Consider the following 10,417-nt stretch of genomic DNA (forward strand, 5'->3'; position numbering starts at 1 on the left):
CTTTGAAGCACAGCGGTATTAATCGGTTTATTTTTTTAATTTTTGAGTTCACTATTTTAATATAAAAATATTTAGTACAAAAAGAAGTAAAAAAACCATTTTTAAGGTGTTTACATTTTTCATATCATTTTCGGATCTTCTCTATGTAATATTAAAACGAGAATTCTTCAAAACTTTTACAAGGACGTTATTATTTCCCGACGTAATTACCTCTCGTGATATTTGCCATTAATTGACTGAACAGAAGAACAAAATAAGTTTCTGGTCCCCAAATAAATCATTTGAAATGAAAAACGCTCCTTTCTGAACTCTACTCTGATATCAAACTACGGGTTTATAAAGAGATTGCATAAAACTGAATGAATGTACAATTTATACTCATTTATATTTTTGTGCAACTTTATATTTATGGTCTATTTATACAAGGCCTTCATTCACTGGAATTTTTTAAACGAATTCTAGAGTCTGAAATTTGAATTTTAAAATATATTTTTGGAATATATCGTTTGGAAGATGTATATCACTTACACATTTTCCAAGCTTTCAGATTAGCTTCAAAGTTAATGTAATTGGATTGGTTCTGTAACACTTATTGATAATTTTACTTTTTTTAAAGTAAATTTATTATGACAAGTAGCAATTGCCTTAGTGGGGATTAGCATCTAAAGTCCTTCAAACAACTGATTTATTTTTTTCCATTCCAATTAAAAAAAGAATATCGCATTCTTTTCCACACGATTGGCAATTGATCTGGCGTGAAGGCATCGCTACTGAGAAACAGTTACTAAAACGCATTCGCAAGACTGTGTCAGCCCTTGATGTCCAAATCGAACTTACGGCGAAAGTGAAAGATAATCTTTTTATTGCTTGAGTTAAGTGGGGTTTGTAAGTCAGTTGGTTACTATGCTCTTTTATCCTAAAAAAGAAGTGAAATCTTTCTTTCATTTCTATTTTTTATGGTTTGGACTAACATACCTGGTGACAGAAGTTTCTTGTCGAACTCTTCTGTGTTTGGTAAGTGATTATTTAGTCTACTTCCGACAGCATTTAATGGGATCTTTTCCTGTTTCTGATTTCCTTTTCCTATGATATACGATATGGAATATGTAATCATGAGAAAATTCATACTCTATTTAATCTTAAGGCGGTAGGAATGTGAAAAGTCGAATATCGCCATTTTTTCCCATGTCAAAAATGCTTCCCCCCCCCCGCTTCATTAAACAATTGTTCATTAATTTAAGTTTCTAATCACATTATACGTGTCAATAGATTAATTTAATAGATTACGCTTTTAATTAAGCTTTACATTAAACTAATCTTAAGGAAATTGTAAGTATAAGACTTAGAATTATTTTCGTGGACATTCTGCGCAGAAACTACGCATATTTGATTTTTAGACTTTTCTTTTTAAGAGCTGTTTGTATATTGTTTCCTGTTATTCGAAGTCTTTATTTTAAAACATGGTTAAAAATTATTTGACGTCAAAAATCCCACTCTGAATTAGTATTTTAAGTTCTTTCAAATTTATTTGATGACTGTTATCTTAACACTTCGATATTTGCTACGGCAGTTTAGTTTTCGCGGCTTGAATATATTTAAAAAAATAATTACTGAGCGAAGAATGTAAACAATTTTTAAGATGATTAAAATTCTAAGCTAATTATTTCACCTAATTTAAAATTTTTTAACTACATCACAATTTTATCTCAAACCTGTATGCAATTCAATGTAGGAAAAATAAACGTTTTTTTTTTTTTTTTTTTAAGTGCACAAACAAATGAAAAATTGATTATAATATTATTTAGAATTTGTTAAAACGAAAAATAAAAGAACCGAGTGTTAAGTTATACTATGAACATTTTATTAATTTTGCTATATTTTTTTTTCATTCTCGTAAGGTACAACAGCTGAAATATGTATAAGAAAATATAATAAAATTTTCACTATTATTATATACGCGTTTAAGCCTTAAAGCACTGCACGGAAGGGAGAGATGCCTTCATGGAGGACATTCTAAAGAAAACTGACTTGTATTAACATGTTTAACATGGTCGAAGCCCCGAAAACGCCCATGAGCCAGCCCGCCCGTGGGATTCGAACCTTGGACCGACCTACCAGTATTCAGAGACTTTACCTTTCGGCCGCGCCCACCAGCGGCCGAGCGGTAAAGTAGCTGAACACTGGTAGTTCGGTCCGAGGTTCAAATCCCGCGAACGGGCTGGCTGCATGGGCCTTTTCGTGGTTTTCCCCATGTGTAACGTGTATACGAGCCAGTTTCTCTTAGAAAGTCCTCCACGAAGGCATCCCTCCTCTTAGGCAGATAGCCCTAGTGTGCTTTGCCATAATTAAATACATACATACATACCGCTCGGCCGCTGGTGGGTCAGCAATAATGTTTGAAAGACTACAACAGTAAATCTCTTTTTAACATTAACAGAAGCTGTTATAAATAACATTATTCTGTGTAAAGGTTTGAAATGACTTTAACATGGATATATTAAAGGTATTTATAAAATTTATCAAAGTATTTAATAAAGCCAAACCCGCGAAACACTGTCAATTCGTCTTGGGCTAAATTCCAGGCAGTTCAATGGGCTGGCGACGGAGACATTTTTGTAATTTTCTCATGTACGCATATCTTAAAGTTTCCGGCATAATGTACTTCTAAATGAAATAACGAAAATTTTAATAGTTTATTTTTAGTATATCTCGCTGTACATCGTTCATTTTCATATCGTTTAATTCGCTCCTTTCACATCACTTAATGAACAGTTCTAAGTCCATAAAAACGTAATTTGAACGTTTGTCCAGGAAATGTTCCATAGGTACTCTTTCATACCGACATCGTCGTTAAATCTCTTTCCACGAAGGCCGGATTTCAGTTTAGACAACAAATAATAATTATCTGAAGCTAAATATGGGCTTTTAAGGAAAGTAGGTAAACTCCTTAAACCCACGTTGCTGTTTTTGAACTACTGAAAGAAATCGGGCTACCTGTCTAGTAAATACTTTATTCTTGTGTGAAGATGATCATGTAGAATGGGAAGAACAATTGTTTTAAGGAGATCCAATCTTTCTGCTATCTGCTTGACTTTTATTCTTCTATCACTCAACATTTTTTCCTGGACAACAGCAATATTTTCTGACGTCATTTTCACGAGAATCACCTTCTACAGATTCTCAGCCGATGAAAAACTTTTTTACTCATTTTCTTTCACTGAGAAGATGGAGATGATTCAGCATACATATGATCGAAGCACTGTTTATCTTCTTTGGGATTCAGATCTTTTTAATTAAAATTTGTGTTGCTGTTGTTGCTAACATTCACTTGTCTGACGTATAGTCAGCCCAAGCCAACGAAATTTCTCGCGGTAAGAAGCGCAAGTTTACGTTGTTGGCAACAGCCCTGAGTACCTCACAGGTGAAGGGGCATTTTAGCTGAGTTCCATCGCCAACTTTGATGGACAGCATGCCGGGGAGGGGACGGGTCCGAGGGTCTCCCACCACCAACTTCTCGAGAGATCTTTGGTCAGCCGCATATTTAGTGCCACCATGCCGTACGGACACTATACATTTACGAACATCCATGCCTTCTCCGGGATTCGAACCCAAGCCCTTCGGCAAGGCAGTCAACAACGCTAACCACTATACCGGTTGGGCGGCTAATTAGACATAACGATATTTTTTAACTTTTCTGAACAAACTAACATATAAATTGATTCAATATCAAATACAAAAAAAAAAAAAAAAAAAAAAATTAAAAAGCATATGATTTCTCTAGTTCTAAGTATTCTTTCTACTATATTTATTTAGCATTTCCATTGCATGTTTGCAGGAGTAATTGACAATTTTTTGCATGGAGGACGGTAACTTTTGTATCTAATTACTTATAACGTAAATACGGACCAGTTTCACTTGAAAAACCTTCACAAACCATTTGTTCCGTAATGAAGATAGTTATCATACAGGGTGATTCAAAACTAGAGGGACAAACTTCTAGCAGAAGTAGGGTACACCTAGACAATTCGGAATCCCATAGCAATCCAGGGTTGAAAATGCAATCCTAATGAGATAGAGGGATATTAGGGGCTGAGCAAAACTGTCAGCCACCCGCAGAAGTGCTAAGATGGAAAATATGAATAGATCATGATCGGAAATTGACATTTAAAGACCATAAGGTTAACAAAAGTTACAATCTTTTCCATAAGTTCTCGAAGTCTTCTGGCTGCGTACTTGGTTCTTATCATCTACATTATGCACGTTGAGAGCTTTGGTTATCTGTTTGATGGCGCTGTTCGTCAGAGCTGTAGCTCGAATGCAGCTTGCTTTCACAGCTGTTAAGGAATATTCTTTGATATCGCCAAGAGATGGAGTCCATCTATTGGCTTACTTGACCTTTCCCCTTCTGAACACGTGACTTGAAAAAATATTCTTCTTCTTGAAGGTAGAATTTCGATGCACTACGCAATAGAATTCGATTTAGATATTAGCTGGAACTATTCAGTTATTGCCTTTTGAGCCTTAAATATTCGATTCAGGTATTTTAGCCTACATTGTATATATGTAAATATTAAGTTTAATTAAAATTTATGGAAAACCCTCCAGGCCATGCATCTCGTCCTTTGGATTATGAGTGATTCGACTTTGATATAGAACTTTCGTTACACAGCATAGGACCTTCAGTTTATGTTTTTAAATTAAAATTCTAGTGTTTTAAGAACCTAGGCGATTTAAAAGCAACAAATAATACTATTTAATAATTTAAAAATAATTAAATAAATTAAAAATAATAAAATTTTTAATAATATATCTAATTATTAAAATTTACAATTTAATAAAAAGCAGTTTGTAATATTATGCACTTTAGCATTAAATATAATTTGGATCTCCATTTTAAGTTTAGGTTTGGCCGCTGCATGAATTTGCGCATCCTCAAAGACAGTTATTGTATGCAATATTTTTTAAATAATTGGACCTTTGTTGTAATGAATTTCTTCGCATGCCAATGCTGTATAGATATTTTAATCCTGATAACCGTCGGTCAACCCGTTGTAAACGATACAGTGACTAAAAATCATGCTGGCAATCTTTAGGCTAAGATTCTCGGTAAATGCACGGACTATTGTTAAATGCATCGTTGTTGTTATCTTGTCCATGTAATTCATGGAAGATGGGTTGCCAGAGCCTCAAGGACGTAGGGCATCTACTTTCAACCCAATTTCAACCCGGGGGTGTTTCTGAGAGTCTCCCACCCCTCTCCTCTGCCACCAAAACCGAGTGAGAGGACTTTCGTCTCGCCATGCATTTAGAATGCCCTTATGCCGCAAAGACACTATACATTTACAAACATCCATGCCTTTTCCGGGATTCTAGCCCTGGCCCTTCAGTACCGCAATATGCTTTCCTAATCATTATACTGTTTGGGCAGCTAAATGCTTCGTGTCTTTGCAATATAGACATATTTACCCATGAAGTTGCCAAGAAAATTTCTGGATTGACGTTCATTCTTCCGGCATATTTGTAATGACGCTGTTGGGAAGCTATTCACGATGCGACATGAATAGGCAAGCATGTTTCCCCTTTTCCATTAAATAAACAATAATTTCATAATGTGAAAATTTAAAACTGACGTAGGAATGTTTGGGTTTCCTAGCAATATATTATATATGCAAGATAAAGCTTATGTAAAATAAAATTATAATTTTAATCCATAATAGTCTGTTAAGTCTTCTTTTTATTTGTGGTTTCCTCTTTCTGTTGTAAACATATTAACATGCTTATAATAAATCTCTAACTAGTGCATCAAAATAAATCCTCATCATACGTTTCTTGAATGGCCTTCCATAACTTACATAAAGCAAAAAATCTTTCATCCAATAATAAAATGAAAATTTGGGAGCTAAGTGACCAATCAAAATAAAGCAAAACTGTAACTGTGCCATTCTTAACTTAGCTTTCATTTTGGAATGTCCGTATTTTCTTCAATTTTCTGCTCTTCTGAAATGCAGTCCGCTTCGTCGCTTCTATCGTTGTATATAATTATGCGAATGAACGGAAAAGCCTGTGTCTGTAGTGCTTCGTACGTTAGTCTACGAAATTTAGATTAAATAATCTGTGAAATTTTTATGCATAGTTCCATTTCGCATCATCTACGTCACTATTACTTTGTATGCATTCCACCTATTTAGATTTCTTTGATCTCAAATACAGTGGCATGATAAAAAAAAGGAAACTAGGGAGTAAAACGTAATATTCTAATTCCTACTGTTAAAAGCATAGTAAAAGCGAACTTTGCAATTATTAATGCGCATCTTTCAATAGGTAGAAATTTCTGTCCTAATTCGCAAATGGCGCACCGAAACCCATAAGTTGGTCGAGAAGCCACATAAAGAAATTATACTCTTATTGTTGTTTCGTTCCAGATATCTTAACAGCAGCAAGGTCGCTGGCCAGAAGTTCATGTTCTTGCTATACTCTTCTTTTTGCGATTGTTTGCCGTAAAAATGGACAAATGGTTCCATTTCAGTAAAGTGGCTTAAAGACTTGGACGAAAATTAGGAGTTCAGGAGCAAGAAATATTGAAAAATACAAATGTCTTTTTCTTGGAGTCGAGATTTCAGGAATAATCGGATTGGTTTGTAAACCATTATTTCGCAAAAGAAAAGAGTGAAATGTTTTAAATTCCTACAAGTTAAATACGTAAGAATTGTGAGCTTATTTCACCCGAACTGTTACAATGATTTAGGCATTCTTTCGTCACAAATTTATCGTAGATTTCCGAATTTGTCCATATAGTATATGCCTAATACCCTGTCCCAGTTTAAAACACTTTAACGTGGAGTTGTCTGATCTCTAACCATCTAACAAAAATATGAAACCAGTCTTAGAGTTTCTCAGAAACCTGTGACTGGAAAGAGAATATAATTCCGTTTTCAATTGCAACAATCCGTTGCCTTTTACATGTTTACTTGTAAAAGTCAGTGGTGTGTGGCTGTGTAACGTTTCGTGTAGTGGCAACATTTGCCATGCTAAAGTGGATGATAAATGCTTGGTAGCATAATACAATTCAACGCTCAAAGAAAATTTTAAAAGCATTCGATAAGGATATCTTTGATCATAATCTGTCTAGCATTTGTGTTTAACCTTTTCAATCACGAAATGCAATCATCTAAAGTGAAAGAAGAAAAACCGAAACGAAATAGAAATTTTTTTAGAACGAACAATAATAGTTAATAGTTTAGACTTTCTTGATAAAGATAACTCTATACAGTTTGCTGCTAAACAAATGTAAAGATTCAACTAAAAATATTTACTCAGATGATGAAAAAATTAGAAACTTCTCACTTACTACAGTTTTGTTCTAATTCGGTTCAACTTTATCGAGGCGTTGCTATTATGGTAAACATAGTAGAAATTATCGTCACAGTATAACTTCCACTATATTCACCTTATAAAGATTTCAATAAATGGCGGAAATAAAAATTCTCCAACAATGCAATCCAAGAAGTCGTGACGCTAATAAAGAGAACGATAGAAACAGAAGTAGGGAAGCAAAGATTGATAAGAATGTATTATCTGACCACCATAATAGCCGCGATCCTCTGCAAGTATACACTTTCTAGAAAAAGGACTGAACAGTAAAGGTCAAAATATCATATTTATGCAAAGAAAAAATTAAGAAAGTTTTTTTGAAAATCGATTTGACTCTTATTTATTTATTTATGTATTTTTAACATTTTCATTTTTAAGTAATGCAAAATGAAAGATACAGAGGTTGTTTATACATTTTTTTAGAACAACTTAGATAAAGAATTTAAAAAAAAGTAAATATTTAGGAATAAGAATTTCTGGCAACAGCTTATTATTTGAAATAATGAATATCGTCTGCTGCTTTTAATTTTAATCTTCTTTCAAAATGTTGCATATAAACAAGCTGTGGATCAAAAGATATGTTTTTGTGCTTTCTAAAGAGAAATATTACTATTCTAAATTTCAAAAACGTTGTGAAATACATGGTATTAAAATTTCTGAGTGCAAAATAAGAAACATTTTTAATCGGAAAGGAAAAATCCGTCAATCATTACTTCTACAGAAATAGAAGACTTCAGATGAATATCCGAAAAAGGTACGTACTGTTTCTGATGTTTCTAAAGTTAATTCGATGACAACAAGACGAAATCTACCGACGCAAAAATCAGTTGCAAATTCTAAATACATCTTTAGCATCAATAAAGAAAATAATAAACCAAAATCTACAACTTAAAAAAGGATTTTCTACAATAGGTAATTAAAAATAAGAAGAGTGGAAAAAGAGCTCTTTCTAAGTGCAAACTCACCCCGATTTCTGGAATCTGGAAACTAGTGGAAATGGAATAGAAATAAATATCTCTAGGAATTTTATGAAAACCCCTTATATGTAAGAAATCCCGATGCACACTTACAGTGTCTCACAAAAGTGATGGGACACTTGCGCTTTACAAAAGGAAACTGTAATAAAATAAATTAAAAAAACATGTAAAAATTTTTTGTGGGTGTGTTTTATACTTAAATTTATTAACAATTATTACATAACATACATTTTTTTTAAATATTAAAATGTTAATTTAATAAAAATACAATTGTTTAGAACGGAGCAAAAAATGGCTCACATAAGTGATGGCACACTACGTACTATGCAACAAAACTCGTCTGAAGTAAGCAATAAAAATATCTTTTGGGGTATTTATTTTTACTCAAAAGCAATTGGCAATAATTTATAAAATCGTCTGCAGTATTTGTTTTGGAATTTCTGTGTTTTTTAGCTCTGTGCAGCCATGAATGCTAAACGAAAAGAAACTTTGCCTGACATTCGAAAATTAGTTATTAATTTGCATATTGAACGTGGAAAATCTATTAGAAAAACAGCTGAAACAGTTAACGTGAGTCATTCAACAGTTTTCAATATCATTAAACGATATAAAAAAACCATATGATTCAGGATAAAAAGAAGACCTGGCCGACCATCAAAGCTATCCAATGGAATAAAGCGAATTATCATTCGAAATATTAAAAAAAAAAAAAAAAAAAAAAAAAAAAGTCCAAGAATGAGTGCTCCTAAAGTTACTGCTGATTTACAAGCCTTATATGGAGTAATTGTTAATCCTAAGACTATTAGAAGAGTAATTCGATCTGCTGGATATCACGGTAGAGCAGCCAGGAAAAAATTCTTCGTAAGTGAAAAGAATAGAAAACTCAGACTGGCTTTCGCAAAATCCAACATAAATAAGAATTCTGATTACTGGAATGAAGTTATATTTGCTGATGAGAGTAAATTTAATATATTTGGTTCTGACGGTAGAATCTTGGTGTGGAGAAAACCCAGGGAAGAATTTCGCAAACAGAATTTGGTGCCAACAGTAAAACATGGTGGAGGAGGAGTTATGGTATGGGGGGTGTACGTATGTCGTCCGCTCGAGTTGGTAATCTTGTTTTTATTGACAGTATAATGGATCGGTACAAGTATATTGACATTTTAAATCAAAATTTGAAATCTTCAGCACAAAAATTGAACCTTCATAACGATTTTAAATTCTACCAGGACAATGACCCCAAGCACACTGCTTTGAACGTTAGACTCTGGCTGCTGTATAACTATCCTGAAATAATAAAAACACCACCACAATCTCTAGACTTAAATCCCATAGGGAATATTTGGTAAGAACTGGAATCAAGAATTTGCAGACACACCATTTCTTCAAAACAACAATTCAAATCGGTGTTTCAAGAAGAATGGGGTAAAATCACTCCAGAAATCACAAAAAAATTAGTCGAATCCATCCCAAGAATATTAAATCATGTTTTAAAAGTAAAAGGAAATCCAACAAAATATTAAAACCTTTTAAAAAGTAAAATTTTTGGATAAATATTTGATGGGAAAGTAAGTGTCCCATCACTTATGTGAGCCGTTTTTTGCTCCGTTCTAAACAATTGTATTTTTATTAAATTAATATCTTAATATTTTGAGAAAATGTATGTTATGTAATAATCGTTACTAAATTTAAGTATGAAACACACCCACAAAAATTGCTTACATGTTTTTTTAATTTATTTTGCTACACTTTCCTATTGTAAAGCACAAGTGTCCCATCACTTTTGTGAGACACTGTATATTCCAGGGAAAAGGCTATCAGATCAATTAAGGTGTTTGGTGTTTTGGTGTATTTAATTATGGCAAAGCACACTAGGGCTATCTGCCTAAGGGGAGGGATGCCTTTCGTGGAGGACTTTTTAAGGGAAACTGGCTCGTATACACGTTACACATGGGGAAAACTACGAAAACACCCATGCAGCCAGCCCGTTCGCGGGATTCGAACCTCGGACCGAACTACCAGTGTTCAGCGACTTTACCGCTCGGCCGCTGGTGGGCCCAGAAAATTTA

The sequence above is a fragment of the Stegodyphus dumicola genome, chromosome 2 (genome assembly GCF_044657685.1).
Source record: "Stegodyphus dumicola isolate Sdum_Otavi_A_Nest chromosome 2, ASM4465768v1".
In the NCBI taxonomy this organism is placed as follows: domain Eukaryota; kingdom Metazoa; phylum Arthropoda; class Arachnida; order Araneae; family Eresidae; genus Stegodyphus; species Stegodyphus dumicola.